Genomic DNA, 17,402 nt, shown 5'->3' on the forward strand with positions numbered 1-17,402 from the left:
TGGGAGAGAATAAAGTTCTGTTGTTTCAAGTCACCAGGTTTGTGGTATTTCTTTCAGTAGCCACAGGAAACTAACACAGAAAGGTCGACTGGAGCAATGCTGTAGTTGGTAAAGAAGAAGTGGTTACCCAGCCAGAATAGGGAGATGTTTGGCTACTTGCGTGGCTTAGACAAGTTCATGGTCTTGTTTTCGTTTTGGTCCATCATGGTCACAGAGTGGCTCTGTCTGAGGGGATGTTCTGTGACCTTGACCACCAAGGCCAGCTGTGACTGCCAGTCCAGCTCCCAGCAACACCAACTCCTGCTGGATCTCAGGGGCTGCTTTTCTCATTCTCATGGGTGAGGCTGGACTTCATAGACTTCAACCAAAACAACCTATCACAACAGATGCTCCTGGGAAAATCCAGCTGTTTTCTTTTTTTTTTTGCGGTACGCGGGCCTCTCACTGCTGTGGCCTCTCCCATTGTGGAGCACAGGCTCCGGACGCGCAGGCTCAGCGGCCATGGCTCGTGGGCCCAGCCGCTCCGCGGCATGTGGGATATTCCCGGACCGGGGCACGAACCCGCGTCCCCTGCATTGGCAGGCGGACTCTCAACCACTGTGCCACCAGGGAAGCTCCAGCTGTTTTCTATTAAGCCAGGCATTAAAGAAATTTGCCAAAATGAAACAATGCCATTTTTCTCACTAATGAACAAAGCAATTTTTCATAAAAATGTTATTTATGTTAACATACAATGTTATTATTGTTAATTTAAATAAATATTTGTATTTATTAAGTTAATAAACAGATAAATCATCTTTCAGTTTTAATTTCTAATGTAGTAAATATCAGTAACTATAACTTCCATGAACTAAAGTTTTTTGGAGTCTTCAGTAATTTTTAATAGTATAAAGAGGTCCTGAGACCAAAATGTTGAGAATCACTGGCCTAGTACATTGGCAATTTTGGTAAATATGCCATATATACTGTCTAACTGCTGGGATCAGGGTTTCATGCATGCCCACTAAATCAAACTTGCTAAGTGTTCTCAGCATGTATTTCTTTACTAAGTTTTGGAATGCCTAACTTATCAATAATTTGGAGAGGTAAATTGAAATTTCCCACTTTGATGATTAATTTGTCAATTTCTCCCTGTAGTTCTATCAATTTTTACTTTACATACTTTAAAGACATCTGATTAAGGCAGACTGGCTGGCTTACTAGCTGTGTGATCTAGGGCAATTTACTTATTTCTTCTGGGCTTTATTTCTCACTTTTGTAATATGCAGATAATAATGGTACTGCCTCATACAGTTGTCAATAAATATTTGCTAATGATATCTTCACTAGCAGTGATTAGTGTAGGAACAGAAAAGGAGAACAGATGGATTTATTCCGTTGTGATTTTGGCTGGGGGAAAAGTTGGGGAAGAAATATAAGTGGATAAGTATAGTAAGGTGGAAAATAATAGTGGGCGTGTAGGCTGGATAGGACGTGACAAGCCTGAGCTATAGGGAAAAAATGCAGTAGACATCTTAATGAGAATGAAGGATGCATATGGTGAGATGGGGTACTGAGTGAGCTGGGGAGACAATTACTAGTGTAAATTTGAGGTCCAGGGGAAGGTCCCAGGTGTGGGTGGTATAAAGAGGCTAGTATGATGGACTGGTTATTTACATGGTTGCTGAAGCCACGCAAAATGGGTGGTGCTGGATGGAAATGAGACCCCAAAGTCTTCCATACAGCCTTGACCAGTGGATGAACAGGTGACAGTGGAACAACAGGATGTCACAAATCTCAAAGCAGAAGTGATGCTCTGCGAGTGGCACTGACAGCTGAGTGAATGCCAGCCCTGCTTGTGGTCCTGGGGACTTCAGAAAACCAGACCTTCACTAGAGGCAGATGCAGGGTAACCAGTCCTCTGGGAGAGCCAGCTTTCATGGCAAGGGGATGGAGGCACTTCCTGGGATAAGGGGGAGTTGACAATGTTGGGGAGTGCATTTCCTGTGGAACAGGGTATAGTATAAAGCTTGGTGGAGAAAGCAGTGGGCCAGGGGTCAAAGGAGAGAAAACACAAGAACTTTCCATCTTGAGCCATGACCGAGGATGAGAAATGTGTGAGGCATGGTGGGATTGACCAGGTACAGGTTCCAAAGATTATCTTAGACAATGAGTCCAAGGATAGGGCCCAAAATAGTGTCAGTTTCTTAATGATCTAGACAAGAAGGTGGGCAAGGAGGGGTAGTTACGGACAGATCAGTAAGAAAGAGGACTTTCTTTTTTAAAATTTTTTTAAAAATAAATTTATTTATTTATTTTTGGCTGCGTTGGGTTTCTGCTGCTGCTGTGTGGGCTTTTCTCTAGTTGTGGCGAGCGGGGGCTACTCTTCTTTGCGGTGCTCAGGCTTCTCATTATGGTGGCTTCTCTTGTTGCGGAGCATGGGCTCTAGGCGCACTAGCTTCAGTAGTTGTGGCACGTGGGCTCAGTAGTTGTGGCTCACGGGCTCTAGAGTGCAGGCTCAGTAGTTGTGGCGCGTGGGCTTAGTTGCTCCGTGGCATGTGGGATCTTCCCAGATCAGGGCTCGAACCCGTGTCTCCTGCATTGGCAGGCAGATTCTTAACCACTGCGCCACCAGGGAAGCCCGTCTTTTAAAAAAATTTTTTATTGGAGTATAGTTGCTTTACCATATTGTGTTAGTTTATACTGTACAGCAAAGTGAATCAGCTATACGTATACATATATCCCCACTTTTTTGGATTTCCTTCTCATTTAGGTCATCACAGAGCATCGAGTAGAGTTCCCTGTACGTTCTCACTAGTTATCTATTTTATACATAATACCAATAGTGTATATATGTCAATCCCAATCTCCCAGTTCATCCCACCCCCCGCTTTCCCCCTTGGTATCCATACGTTTGTTCTCTATGTCTGTGTCTTTATTTCTGCTTTCTAAATAAGATCATCTATACCAATTTTTTCAGATTCCACATATATGCGTTAATATACGATATTTGTCTTTCTCAGAAAGAGGACTTTCTAAATGAGTTGGTGCTTAGCTGTAGTGTAGTCTGTCCCACGGGGTAGTGAATTCCTCATTATAACTCTTTTGGTTTGTTTTAGAAGAAGTTGGATGGATGGACATCTTTCAGGGAAGCTGAAAGGAGGGTTGGGCTGTAGGACTTCCAAAATTCTATGGGGAAAAAAACCCCAACAAACCCTTAGGGCTTCCCTGGTGGCGCAGTGGTTGAGAGTCCGCCTGCCGATGCAGAGGACGCGGGTTCGTGCCCCGGTCCGGGAAGATCCCACATGCCACGGAGCAGCTGGGCCCGTGAGCCGGAGCCTGCGCTCCGCAACGGGAGAGGCCACAGCAGTGAGAGGCCCGCGTACCGCAAAAAAACAAAACAAAACAAAAAAACAAACAAAAAAAAACCACAAAAAAACCCTTAGAACTTGAGTGTAGTATTTGGCTATGTCTCCCTCTAGTGGCCATCCTGCAGAATTAACAAAAATGAACTCTAAAATCTCAAACTAAAAGGTTAGCACTCGTGGCTTTCAGAATACCCTAAATTCCATTTTATGTCAATTCTGCATGAAATCCAGATAGTCATCTGTGCACTTATTGTTTGAATAACAATCGTTATTTTTCTAAATCAAGAAGATGTCATAGGCTAGTAGACTTCTGTGCCAGGCACATAAGATCTAGGGATGGAGCATAAGACAAACTAGATCCCCTGCCTTCATGGGGCTTACATTCTAGTGTGGGTAAACAGACCATCAGTAACCAGTAAATAAAAAAGTTGAAGCCTCTGATTAGTGCTGTGCAGGAAGTCAATAGAGTGCTATGAATGGGACTAAGGAGGATGACTTACTTTGGATAGAGTGGTTAGGGAAGACCTCATCATTAAGATGAGAAGAGGGAGAAGCATGTTCTGGGCAGATAAGAAAAAATAAGCACAAAAGCCCAGAGATGGAAAAGAGTTTGGCATTTCTAGCTGCTAACAGAAGATTGGCACAACTAGAAAAAAATTGACAAGTGGCATAAGGCATGGGTTGTGGTTGGAGATGATGGTAGGGGCCACATCATGCCAGCCATTGTCAGCCTGGCATGGGAAACCTCAAAAGCCATGGAAAGTTTGCTAATGACAACTTTCATCCTATCTTAACAGGCTGCACCTATTTTAAAAATTAATTTTCTTGAAATTATCTAGATCTATACTTAGCTTCTAAACCAATGGAAGAACTATATATTTTTTTGGCCACGCCACACAGCTTATGGGATTTTAGTTCCCTGACCAGGGATTGAACCCCGGGGCCCCAGCAGTGAGAGTGCTGAGTCCTAACCACTGGACTGCTGGGGAATTCCCTGGAAGAACTATTTTAAAATGTGAATTTGCTTTCATGTTGACTGATTTGCACATGAGAGTAAATCTATGGCTCATGAGACCATAGATTTCCTTGGCACTAAACCTTCTTTCTGTGTGGGCATTTGGTATTGAATTGAAACAGAATGTTGAATTGGAAACAGCAGGTTCTGTGTTGAAAAATATTTCCACTTACATTGGCCACTGTACTACTGAAGGAAGTGAACAGCACGTTCAAGGCACTTACCTCCTCCTGAGGAGAAATTGGAGAGAGCTTTCTCTTTTCATGAAGATGACTTCTGTATTTGAATGATCTCATTCAAAAAGAAGACTTACTGGAATTAGCCAGGCCCCAAACTGATTGTTCTTCTCCTGCAATGTGAAAAACTTAATGTCACTTATCCTTTGTCAAGGAATTTCAGGAGAGAGTTAAAAATCTAAAACTCAATGTAGAATAGTCAGCCTTTTTTGATCTAACTATTTCTTGCTTTAGAGGTGCTGTGAGAAATGAGAATGGTAAATGCTAGATAAAGGCAACACGGTTAAGTGTATAAAAAGGAAAACATTCAGTGTGACGCCATGGTTGGCTGATGGTAAGCACACAGCTAGCGGACACCCTGCGCTGTGCTATGTGTAGACAGCCGCGTGGTTGTGCTGAGAAGCTTGCCTTACCTACCTGTGTATCAGCACCCTGAGCTAGAGAGGTGACAGTCTCACAAGAGGATGAGGGGCAAGCTCACTGCCTCAGATAATGCAAGAGACGTGAATATGTTAGTTTTCCCATAAAAAGTACAACGTTAGATTGGTTCAAAACAGGCAGCTGCAAGAATGGTACTTGGCCAGAAGGAGGAAGGGAAGACGGAGAGAAGAGACATATGACTGTAGCATCAAAGGTGATGTGACACAAGCAAAAGAATATCAGGGTTATCTATCTCCTCCACCACCCAAAATACCACCCAGAATTTAGGGAGTGGGAGCAATGGGGATATTCAGATTCCAACCAGGATTAAATCTTTTCTTGTTGTTGTAAATTAAATCATATTCTAAAAACTATTACTCTAAGCATAGTTTGGAAGATTTGAATCATGTATATGATACCTTTGAAAGTGAATATTGCCACATGCTTTTAATGCCCAAGTTTGTACTTTTATATATAATCAAGATGGTGCTAAGCGATGACATTTAACTGTTTTGTTTATATTTATAGGATTATTTTATTGTTTTCCATAAAGCACATGATTAACTTAAATTTGCATTTTGTTACTCCAACTAAAACCATGCAGTCTGTTGCTCAGTCAGCTCTTGGCCACATTTATTCCTGGGATACAAGATGGCTCAACTGACCTACTGGAAGTAAAGCTTCTGTATGTCAGAGAAAGTACACTTACTCAATAAGACCAAGACCCGGTCAGCAACACAGAAGTTCTGTACATCATATCGTCTACACCCCAAACTTAAGTAATAAGTGCATGGTTACAGCACCAAAAGCCACGAGATTTAGTCAACATGCTGAGTTATCATCAGCTATGCTTATGTGATAGGTCAAGTTGAAAATAAATGCTGGTTAAGGAGCAGACAGAGTTTTGGGGGGAGAAAATCAGGTCCCAAAGCTGTTTTTTTCTGCCTAGAATGTTCTACACCTGCCACTTCATGTGGTTTCTAGTTTCTCAACTTAAATGTCACTTTTTCAAAAGGATAAATAAGGACTAATATCCATAAAAGAATCAAAAGAAGCAGAAATAAAAACAGTTCTTGAAAGCTGGGACAACTCTAGATCAGAAAATATTAGAGAACTAGTAAATTGAAAAAGTGTGCTGAGGAATTCACCCAGCATCCAATATAAAGAAAAATATGAACAATCAATTAAAGATGTGAAGGAAATATTTTGGAGGTTTCAGGCATATCTAATAGGAGTTCTAAAAGAAAAGAATGGAGGGAATTATGGAGAAGCAATATTTGATGAGATAATAATAATTTAAAATTTTCTAGAATTGAAGGAAGATCTATATTCTCAAACAAAAGTGCATTCCAAATACCCAGCAGTATATATAGAAATAAATTCACACAGAAGGCACATTGTGGTGACACTGCATCACAGATAAAGAGAAAATTTTTAAAGCAGCCAGAGAAAAAAGACTTATTATCCACAAAGGAATGGTAATTAAATGGACAGTTGTTTTCTAATCAATAATGATAGATGTCAGAAGGCAAAGGAGCAAAATTATGAAAGTGTTGAGGAAGAATAACCATCAACGTAGAATTTTATACCCAGTTAAACTATTCCTCAAAAAAAAAGGAGAATAAAATTTTCCATAGATTCTCACTGAAGAGACTATTAAGGATATTTTCCATCCAGAAGAAAACCAAACCCAGAGGAAAAGCATGGCATTCAAAAACAACCAACCAACCAAAAAGCAGTGAGAACAGGAACAGATAAAATATATCTGGAAATGTGTTTATGTGACCAAAAAATCCCCCACAAAACAAGTTCGTGCATGTTTTTATAAAAAAGATAAAAACTCTCCTTAATAATAAGACTGTGTGTGTGTGTGTGTGTGTGTGTGTGCGCGCGCGCACGCGCACATGTGCTTAATGGGTAGTTATGTATGTGAGGGCCTTTAAAACAGTTTATCCATCACCCAGCTTTAGCAGCAACGAATATTTTGCCAATTTTGTTTCATATATTGCTAAAGTCCTTAACAGCATACAAATATGGAATAATTTTAGTGTATTAAAAATTTATAGTTAATTATACATGCTAAATATTTAAAACAGCCTAAACAAATAGATAGATATATAATCTATAGATTCTAAAATTGTAGTGAGTCTCTGAAAATTTATCAATCCACTGAACACAAGAAAGGAGGGGGCAAAAACTGATAAAGAGGATTGCAAGCAATGAATAAAAAATAAGATGGTAAAAATAAGTCTATCACTGAAAACAACAAATATAAATAAATTCACATATAGAAAGACAAGAAGCTATCAGATTTGATTATGCTTCTTACAAGGTACACCTATAAAAGAATGATACGGAAAGGTTTAAATGAAAGGAAAGTAATAAACTTAAGAAAAGTATAACCAAAAAGGAAAGGGTAAACAAAGTAAATTTATTACAATTAAGAACTTGTTCTCATCTTGTCAGCACAAAGAGAACAAAGAGAGAAGCCATGGTAAAGGGGATTAAGAGGTGCAAATTTCCAGTTATAAAATAATTATGCCACAGGGATGTAATATACAGAATAAGGAATGTGGTCAATATTATTGTAATAACTTTGTATGGGGACAGATTGTTACTAGACTTAATCATGGTCATCATTTCATAATATACGCAAATGTCAAGTCACTATGTAGCACACCTGAAACTACCATAATATTAAAGGTCAACTATATTTCAATTTTTAAAAAAAGAGTGAGAAGCCACAAACTGGGAGAAACTACTTGCTACATGTATCCAGACTATATAAAGAGAACCTAAGAATTAATAGGAAAGAGACAACCCAATGTAAAGAGGGGCAAAAGCCATGTACAGGTGTTTTAGAGAAGAGGAACCAAAAAAGAATGAAGAGACATATGAAAGGGTGTTCAACTTCATTAGTTACCAGGGAAATGCAAAATAAAAAGCACAGAGATTCTTCTTCACACTTACCATATTGGGAAAAATTTTAAAGTCTGATTATTTCAAGTGGAGCAACAAGGACATGTATATTCTGATGACAGAATAAACATTGGTACAACCTCTATGGTAAACAATTTGGCATAACTGAGAAAAGATTTCTCATATGAAAAATGGGATTAATTATGTTATCCACCTCATAGAGTTGTTTTGAGAATCAAATGACCTAGCATCTTTTGAGGAAAGTATTATTCTCATTTTTTCATATAAGGAAACTGAGACATCCAAATGTTTAATTAATCTGCCTGTGGACTGGGAGAAGCTATCTGCAATGCATATAAATGACAAAGCATAAATATTCAGAATGTGGAAATATATCTTATTGATAAGAAAAAGCATATTCACATAAGAAACTTAAATGGCCAATAAACACATGAAAAGATACTCAACCTTTTTAATAGTCAGGGAAAGACAAAATGAACAAAAAAATACAGTGCCAATGAAAAATCAAAATAACGTTGAAGTACTATATCAAACCAACTGCTGTGGGATTATAAACTGATTCAACTGCTTTAGAAGCAGTTTGTCAATATCTGGTGAAGCTGAAAATGTGCACAGCTTGGGACTCAGTAATTCCTCTCTTAGTATTGGGTTGGCCAAAAGTTTCATTCGGTTTTTTCCATAAGATGGCTCTAGTAGCACTTAGTTGTCTTTAACTTCATTCGAAACAATTTTGTTAGATTGTACGTGACAGCTGTCATATCAGCGTGCATTTAAAAAAAGACACCAAAATTGGTGACTTTTTGTATAGCCATTTAAATATTGAAGATGGAAGAAAAAAGCAACATTTTTGGCATATTATGCTTTATTATTTCAAGAAAGGTAAAAACGCAACTGAAACACACAAAAAAAGATTTGTGCAGTGTATGGAGAAGGTGCTGTGACTGACTGAATGTGTCAAAAGTGGTTTGCCAAATTTTGTACTGGAGATTTCTCGCTGGGTGATGCTCCATGGTCAGATAGACCAGTTGAAGTTGACTGTGATCAAATTGAGACATTAATTGAGAACAATCAACATTATACCACGTGGGAGATAGCTGACACACTCAAAATATCCAAATCAAGCACTGAAAATCATTTGCCCCAGCTTGGTTATGTTAATCGCTTTGATATTTGGGTTTCACATAAGTGAAGAAAACCTTCTTGACAGTATTTCCACATGCGATTCTCTACTTAAACGTAATGAAAATGTTCTGTTTTTAAAACAAATTGTGACGGGCAATGAAAAGTGGATACTGTACAATAATGTGGAACGGAAGAGATCGTGGGGCATGTGAAATGAACCACCACCAACCACACCAAAGGCCGGTCTTCATCCAAAGAAGGTGATGTTGTGTATATGGTGGGATTGGAAGGGAGTCCTCTATTATGAGCTCCTTCCGGAAAACCAAACAATTAATTCCAACAAGTACTGCTCCCAATTAGACCAACTGAAAGCACCACTCTACGAAAAGCGTCCAGAATTAGTCAACAGAAAACGCATAATCATCCATCAGGATAGCACAAGGCCTCATGTTTCTTTGATGGCCAGGCAAAAACTGTTAGAGCTTGGCTGGGAAGTTCTGATTCATCCATGGTATTCACCAGACATGGCACCTTTGTTCAGATTTCCATTTATTTCAATCTTTACAAAATTCTCTTAATGGAAAAAGTTTCAATTCCCTGGCAGACTGTAAAAGGCACCTGGAACAGTTCTTTGCTCAGAAAGATAAAAAGTTTTGGGAAGATGGAATTATGAAGCTGCCTGAAAAATGGCAGAAGGTAGTGGAACAAAACGGTGAATATGTTGTTCAATAAAATTCTTGGTGAAAATGAAAAATGTGTCTTTTATTTTTACTTAGAAACCGAAGGCACATTTTGACCAACCCAATATATGCCCCAGAGCAATGGTCTTCAAACTGGGGTATGCATATCCTTGTGGTTATATGAAGATTTTGCCAGGGTACTAGGGTACTGATAGTTAAGAGAACCTTCAACTCCCATGTATACCCCACAGCCACCCCCCACACACACTGCCTGGAAACTCTCTGGCAACTTTCCCACCCTCTCTTTCATAATTGCCCTTCTTCCCCTATTCAAAAGGATAAAAAGGCATACTCCTTCTTTACATTTCAATGGCCAGGATCAGTGTCATCCACCTAAACTGCTTTGGTTGCTCAAAGATGCTTTTCTTTTCTATTAAATACAGAGTTGCCTAATAATGTATATGGAATTATTTTGAATTTTATACAAAATTTAAAAATTATTTTCCAAAAGCCAAGCACTAGAGTACAATACATGTACATATTTACTGAAAGAAAATCATGTCATTTACACTATTTCTTGCTTTCAAAACTCATATTTTAACTACATCTTTTAATGCAATAACTGCATTATTATAAACTAAGCATGAGAAACAGCATATAGGTTTACTCATGTTTTAAATAATTTATTATAAAATAGACTAATTTTATTAGATATACATAATTTTGATCTTGATGACTTTAATTTATTGTGAAGATATGTTCAATAATTAATTTTTTATAAGAAGTAATTTATTTTCTGATATTCCTTGAAATATGTATTAACACATTTATTTTATTACCTTTAAAATTTTTTTATTGGAGAATAGTTGATTTACAATGTTGTGTTGGTTTCAGGTATACAGCAAAGTGGATCAGGTATACATATACATACATGCACTCTTATTTTTTTTTAGATTCTTTTCCCATCTTTTTTTTTTTTAGATTCTTTTCCCATATAGGCCATTACAGAGTATTGAGCAGAGTTCCCTGTGCTATACAGCAGGTTCTTATTAGTTATCTATTTTATATATACTAGTGTGTATATGTCAATCCCAATCTCCCAATTTATCCCTCCCCTCCAGCACATTTACTTTAAATAAAACACTTAAATTCCTTTTAGCTCCTTCTCCTGACTCTTGTGCTGTTGTTGTCATGTATTTTAATTCTCTATATTTTTAATTTTTAAAACTTTAAAAATTTTTTTTAAAAAAATAAGTTTATTTATTTTATTTATTTATTTTTGGCTGCGTTGGGTCTTTGTTGCGGTGCGCGGGCTTCTCATGGCGGTGGCTTCTCTTGTTGCGTAACACGGGCTCTAGGGCACGCGGGCTTCAGTAGTTGTGGCTCGTGGGCTCTAGAGTGCAGGCTCAATAGTTAGCGCATGGGCTTAGTTGCGTCACAGCATGTGGGATCTTCCCTGACCGGGGTTTGAACCCGTGTCCCCTGCATTGGCAGGCGGATTCTTTTTTTTTTTAACATCTTTATTGGAGTATAATTGCTTTACAATGGTGTGTTAGTTTCTGCTTTATAACATAGTGAATCAGCCATACATATACATATATCCCCATATCTCCTCCCCCTTGAGTCTCCCTATCCCACCCCTCTACGTGGTCACATAGCACCAAGCTGATCTCCCTGTGCTATGTGGCTGCTTCCCACTAGCTATCTATTTTACGTTTGGTAGTGTACATAAGTCCATGCCACTCTCTCACTTCGTTCCAGCCTACCCTTCCCCTCCCCATGTCCTCAAGTCCATTCTCTACATCTGCGTCTTTATTCCTGTCCTGGCAGGCAGATTCTTAACCACTGTGCCACCAGGGAAGCCCTCTCTCTGTATTTTGAACCACATAAGATATTGCTTGATGCAGATAATATTCATATGTACTTACTCTTTCTAGTGCAGTTCATTCTTTCCTGCATCTTTGTACACCCATCAGGAATTATTTTCCTTTTTTAAAGGCAGGTGTGCTGGTGAGAAATCTCTCCATTCCTGGTTTTCTGGAAAATGGCTTTATTTTGCTTTCACTTTTGAGGAATATTTTTCCTGGATATGGATTTCTAGGTTGGCAGGTAATTTTTTTTCAGCACTTATAGAGATATCTTTCTATTGTCATCTGGTTTCTAACATTTCTGTTGAGAAGTCAACTGTCTGTATTGCAGCTTTGAAGGTAATGTTTCTTTTCTCTCTGGCTGCTTTGAGTTAGAAATGATTCTTTTTCACAATATTATCTGATGTGTCTAAGTGTATGCTTTAATAATTGTTGAGTAATATTTATTCTATTCGGACTTTATAATAGTTCTTAAACCTGTAAACTGATGCTTCCATTAGTTTTGAAAAATTCAGGGAGGTGGGCACCCAGGTATTCAGTATGTTATTTTATGTGCTTTACTGTTTGTTATGAATGTTTCAAAAATATTTTAAGAGCAAAAAGACAGGTCCTGCCTCAGGTGCTCACCTAGGACCCTACTGTCGCTTATTTGCTTAGAGGTTGCTCTTCGCTCTTGAGTTCCTGGCTTGTCATTTTGATTCCTTAGTTTACTTCTTTAAGAATAAGCTTTTCAAGTGTTCTGCTCATGAACGTGTATAATCATGTCACCCAAGATGGCTGTTCTCTTGCTCTCTGTACATCCCCTGCTTGACCAGTCCCCTGCCTCACCTACAGCCTACTCGCCTGACTGACCTTCCCTCTTAATCATAGAGCCTAGTCAGTAACTGCCTACATGCTTGCCCCTTGCCCCAGCTAGTGATTATTCTAATCCTTAGGCCAGAATGGCTCCACCTACTAGTTTACCAAAGGGAAACATCTGCCCCATGAAAGTCTAACCTGAGGGGCTATGAGGGGCATGCCCCTCAGCTGGTTTCCCTGGTAACTGATGAGCCAACCTGACATCAATTTTCCCTGTAATCGATAACCTCCCCCCCTCCATACCCCTTACCCAGGGAAGACTGCTGCTGTGTCCTGCCTGCTGTCTGCTGTACACAGTGGGGTGTCACCCCAGGACCTTGCTTTGAATGTGTAAGCTCCCCCATCCAATAAACCACTGATGTCTCTGTCACTGTCTCAGGCTCTTTCTTCAGTCTTGAGGCTGGGCAATTACAAGGCTTGTAGGCCTGCAGGGTGCCGCCCAAAAGAACAAATCTGAGAATTACCGTCTGAAGTTCAGAAGCTTTCCTAGTGGTTAAGAATCCACCTGCCAATGCAGGGAACAAGGGTTCGAGCCCTGGTCCGGGAAGATCTCATATGCTGCAAAGCAACTAAGCCTGTGCGCCACAACTGCTGAAGCCCGTGTGCCACAACTACTGAAGCCTGCACGCCTGGAGCCTGTGCTCCGCAACAAGAGAAGCCACTGCAGTGAGAAGACCTTGGCAACTGGAGAAAGCCCGTGCACATCCACGGAAGACCCAACGCAGCCAATAAATAAATAAATAAAATAAATCTATTAAAAAAATAAATAAAGTTCAGAAACTTGAAATACATCTTAAAAGCTAACATGAGTGTAGAAGTAGCATGAAGAGGGACACTTGAAAGAAAGCAAGCCTTGCCAAGGATGATAAGGTCTACACGTAGGGAGAAGGGGAGAAGGCACTGTTACAAGGATTGAGTCTATAGAAGCAGCTATAGGAGCAGGGACCTGTCACAATAATCAGACTCAAGGAAATTGCAGAAGTCTGAGAAATTCCGTGCTGACCTTAAGGCCTATTGAGATGCCCAAGAAACAGACAACATATGTCTAGGATCCTTCCCAAAAGAAGAAGAAAAGGAGTTATCCAGGATTATGACAGCTAACAGACTCTGCCTCTAGTTAGTCACAGTAGAATTCACTAATTCTCTGTAAGGAATACGTGGTCAAACAAGAATGCATTCATGTATACAGACCACAATCATCTAGGGTTAAGTAAACCAGAGCGTGGCATATGGAGTCAAATGTTCTTATTTTGATTTCTGCTTTGTCCTATCTATGTGGCCTTGGCAAATCACATGCCCTCTGGGCTCAGTTTTTGAGAAGGATGTTAGAAAGAGCAAGAGACAAAGGACACATGAGAACCAATATAGCAGCTTTGCTGTCTTTTGCCTAGGGCTGATTCTAGAGTGAGAAACTATAGAAGTTCCCCTTTCCCCATACTTTAAGTCCCTTGTGACATGCAAAACTTTATAAATATAGAAAGCAAATCTGAACCTATTTAAAGAGATAGAAAGGAAGGGTAAATATTTCTTTGTCCCCACATGCAAGTATGAGAAAGATAATTTAAGGAATTTTTAAACATTTCAAATGCTTATTTTTAAAAGTACAAACTGGAAGTTGTTAACCCTGCTTTTTTCTTAGCTTACAGAGGAAACATACACTGGAATAATAGAGAACAATGTCTTATAAATATCTGATTTAATGTAATTATACATCTTTAGAACAATCTTGAATTGTATTAGCATGAAAGACAAAGCACAGATACTGGAAACAAATTTCTCCCCTAAACTACCTCTGGGTTGTCATTAATAGCAAAATACTAAATATATAAGTGTTCTGTGCAGATCAAATTTATCTAACACAAGTTTGAGTCAGTATCACAAACCTGTTACTTTGGGAGATGGCTGGATTCTACCATGTTTGTTTTTCCCTTTTCTAAGTTTTTTCATTCTTAGAAAAGGATTAACACTTTACATGGAAAGTAATTGATATGTTTTTTAAAATTACAGGATGTTCTTAGGTGTGGCTAGCATGGTATTAATTGTCCATTTTATAAGTCCATTTTATGGCTTTTAGGTATTTTATTGTTTCCTAGTTGAGGGTTATTCGATTTAGTAGGAATTTTTCAATATCTCAGATTTCATTCTCTGAAGTACCATCTTTTCCTGGAGGAACTCTGATCTGTTCCATGGGAACGGGACTGTTTCCCATGGGAATGGGAAAGCTCCTTTCAAAAGTGTGTAGCCGGTCCCCATGGCTGGTGTTTATGGTGGCGTTACATTTGCTGAAGATACTCAGGGCGCACTATTAATGAATCTGGGTGAAGTTGATATTAATCATGTCTTCTGGTAAGTCTAGGGGATGTTTAATATAACAAGTCATCAGAGATAAGTGCATGTGAGTGGAAGGCACACATTAATACTTAGCTATCATACATACCTATTTGTTTTGCCTGTGAAATCAAAATTCCCTTTTTACTGTGATTAAGGAGAGTTCTCATCCTAACAGTGCACTAACTCTTGTTAGAAGAGTCAAGAATTGTGAAGGGTTTATGATTTTAACTTACTTTCAAGCTATCAGGTTAGTCCTCCAGTTTCCTGGATGTTGGAAGAAGACATGAACTTCCTGGGTCAAAAACAAAGGACTAAAAAAACAAAAAAAAACAAAGGACTTCATTACTCATGGCATAGTGGGCAGCGTGATCCTCATGTTCTCATCCATTCCCCTTGGCCCCCATGTCCCTCCCACAGGGGCAGTGTAGAGGCAGGCCCAAGGGAATGCTGTGTATACAGTGGGTTTCTGTCATAGCTGAGGGACCATGAGCTTAAGAAACTACCAACCTTACAAGGGAGTTGCTTGCAAACCTGTCCAAACTTTGCTCTGGACAGAAATATTTTTATTATCCTGCACAGCAAACAAATCTTCCCTACCTTCTGCAGGGAGACACTATATCTATCTTCTAAGACTGTTCATTTGAACATATATTCCAGAATAAAAGCTGTTACAAGATGAACAGAAACACAAAGTACCTATGGAGAATTGTCTGCCCACAAGAAGTAGGAACATTTCCCCGACCCATTATTAGGTCTGAATTCCTATTTTTTTCTTTGGCATTATGTTTTCTATAACCAAGACATAGTTCTCTGTCCTAAGTATCATCTTCTGCTAGTAGGTAACTTCCTTATATGTGAAGGATTGGTTGAGAAAGATACTGGATTATGAACACAGGATATGGAGAACCCTAACAATTCTCTGCCTATGTCTCAGGTCAAATTATCAGAATAAAATGAGGGTGAGAGCCCTAAATGCCTGACTTGGTCTCTTGGAAAATCTTCAAATGCCCCTAAGTCTTCTTAGATGTTAAGTTACATCCAAGTAGGTGAGGCAAGGACTCCATGGCACCAAATAGGGCCATAAAGACAGATGTTTCAATAAGCTTGAGAAATTGTGGGTTTGGTTACAAGTGATACTTTTTGTTATTCGGTGAGGAGCTTAAAATCTCAAAGATGTTCAGGCAGTTGAAAAGACCTTGCAGAGAAAAAGTGATTTCCAGGGACAGAAGTATGTTGTCCATAAGAAAACACATCACATACACCAACCCCCTGAAATGGCTAACCTTTGCTTAAGGATGCAAAGCAGACTTTCTTGGAATTCTCAGTAAATCACTGAGGTGATAGGGAACACTGAACGCAGTGAATATTTAAAGAAAGGATCTCTTCGGAGCTTCTGCTAATAAAATATTCTCTAAGTCAAAGAGTACCTTCACCTAGCCACTTCTTAATAATGAAAGTGCTGGTCAGGGTAGCAGGCTTCAGGCATCCTCAGTGTTAGGAAAAGACTGACCAGTGCGTGTATATCCTCTAGGAAAGTGTTCTTTTCTCTCTTTAAAAAATTAACTTTCCTCTGTCCTTATCAGGGAACTGTAATTTTTTAAAAATCCTACATTTTACTTTAGAACTACTCACTCTGCCAAACCAGACAGAAATGGTAACTCTTTTTCACTGGAGAATGGAAGGAAGGCTTGTTACAGTTGTATTATGGTAAGGAAAGAATTCTTTTTCTTCATTTTTGGCAATAAATTATTTAAAAATTATTGATAATATGATGTAAAAATATTAGAGGAAATCCTGAAAATGGGAAATAAATCACCCATAATCATATTGCCTGAACATAACACTCTTCTCACTTTTGAATGTTGCCTCTTGGTCCTTATTTAAATACATGCATATTTTTGGCATAGTTGCAAGAGATGTTTATAGCAGGTACCAACTCAATTTATGGATATATCATGCAGGTTCTTTTTTTTTACATCTTTATTGGGGTATAATTGCTTTACAATGGTGTGTTAGTTTCTGCTTTATAACAAAGTGAATCAGTTATACATATACATATGTTCCTATATCTCTTCCCTCTTGCGTCTCCCTCCCTCCCACCCTCCCTATCCCATCCCTCCAGGCAGTCACAAAGCACGGAGCTGATATCCCTGTGCTATGCGGCTGCTTCCCACTAGCTATCTACCTTATGTTTGGTAGTGTATATATGTCCATGCCTCTCTCTCGCTTTGTCACAGCTTACCCTTCCCCCTCCCCATATCCTCAAGTCCATTCTCTAGTAGGTCTGTGTCTTTTTTCCTGTCTTACCCCTAAGTTCTTCATGACATTTTTTTTCTTAAATTCCATATATATGTGTTAGCATACGGTATTTGTCTTTATCTTTCTGACTTACTTCACTCTGTATGACAGACTCTAGGTCTATCCACCTCATTACAAATAGCTCAATTTGTTTCTTTTTATGGCTGAGTAATATTCCATTGTATATATGTGCCACATCTTCTTTATCCATTCATCCGATGATGGACACTTAGGTTGTTTCCGTCTCTGGGCTATTGTAAATAGAGCTGCAATGAATATTTTGGTAC

The sequence above is a fragment of the Delphinapterus leucas genome, chromosome 13, assembly GCF_059928025.1.
Source record: "Delphinapterus leucas isolate spDelLeu-1000000601 "Yukka" chromosome 13, BTC_Dleu_Yukka2, whole genome shotgun sequence".
NCBI lineage: Eukaryota > Metazoa > Chordata > Mammalia > Artiodactyla > Monodontidae > Delphinapterus > Delphinapterus leucas.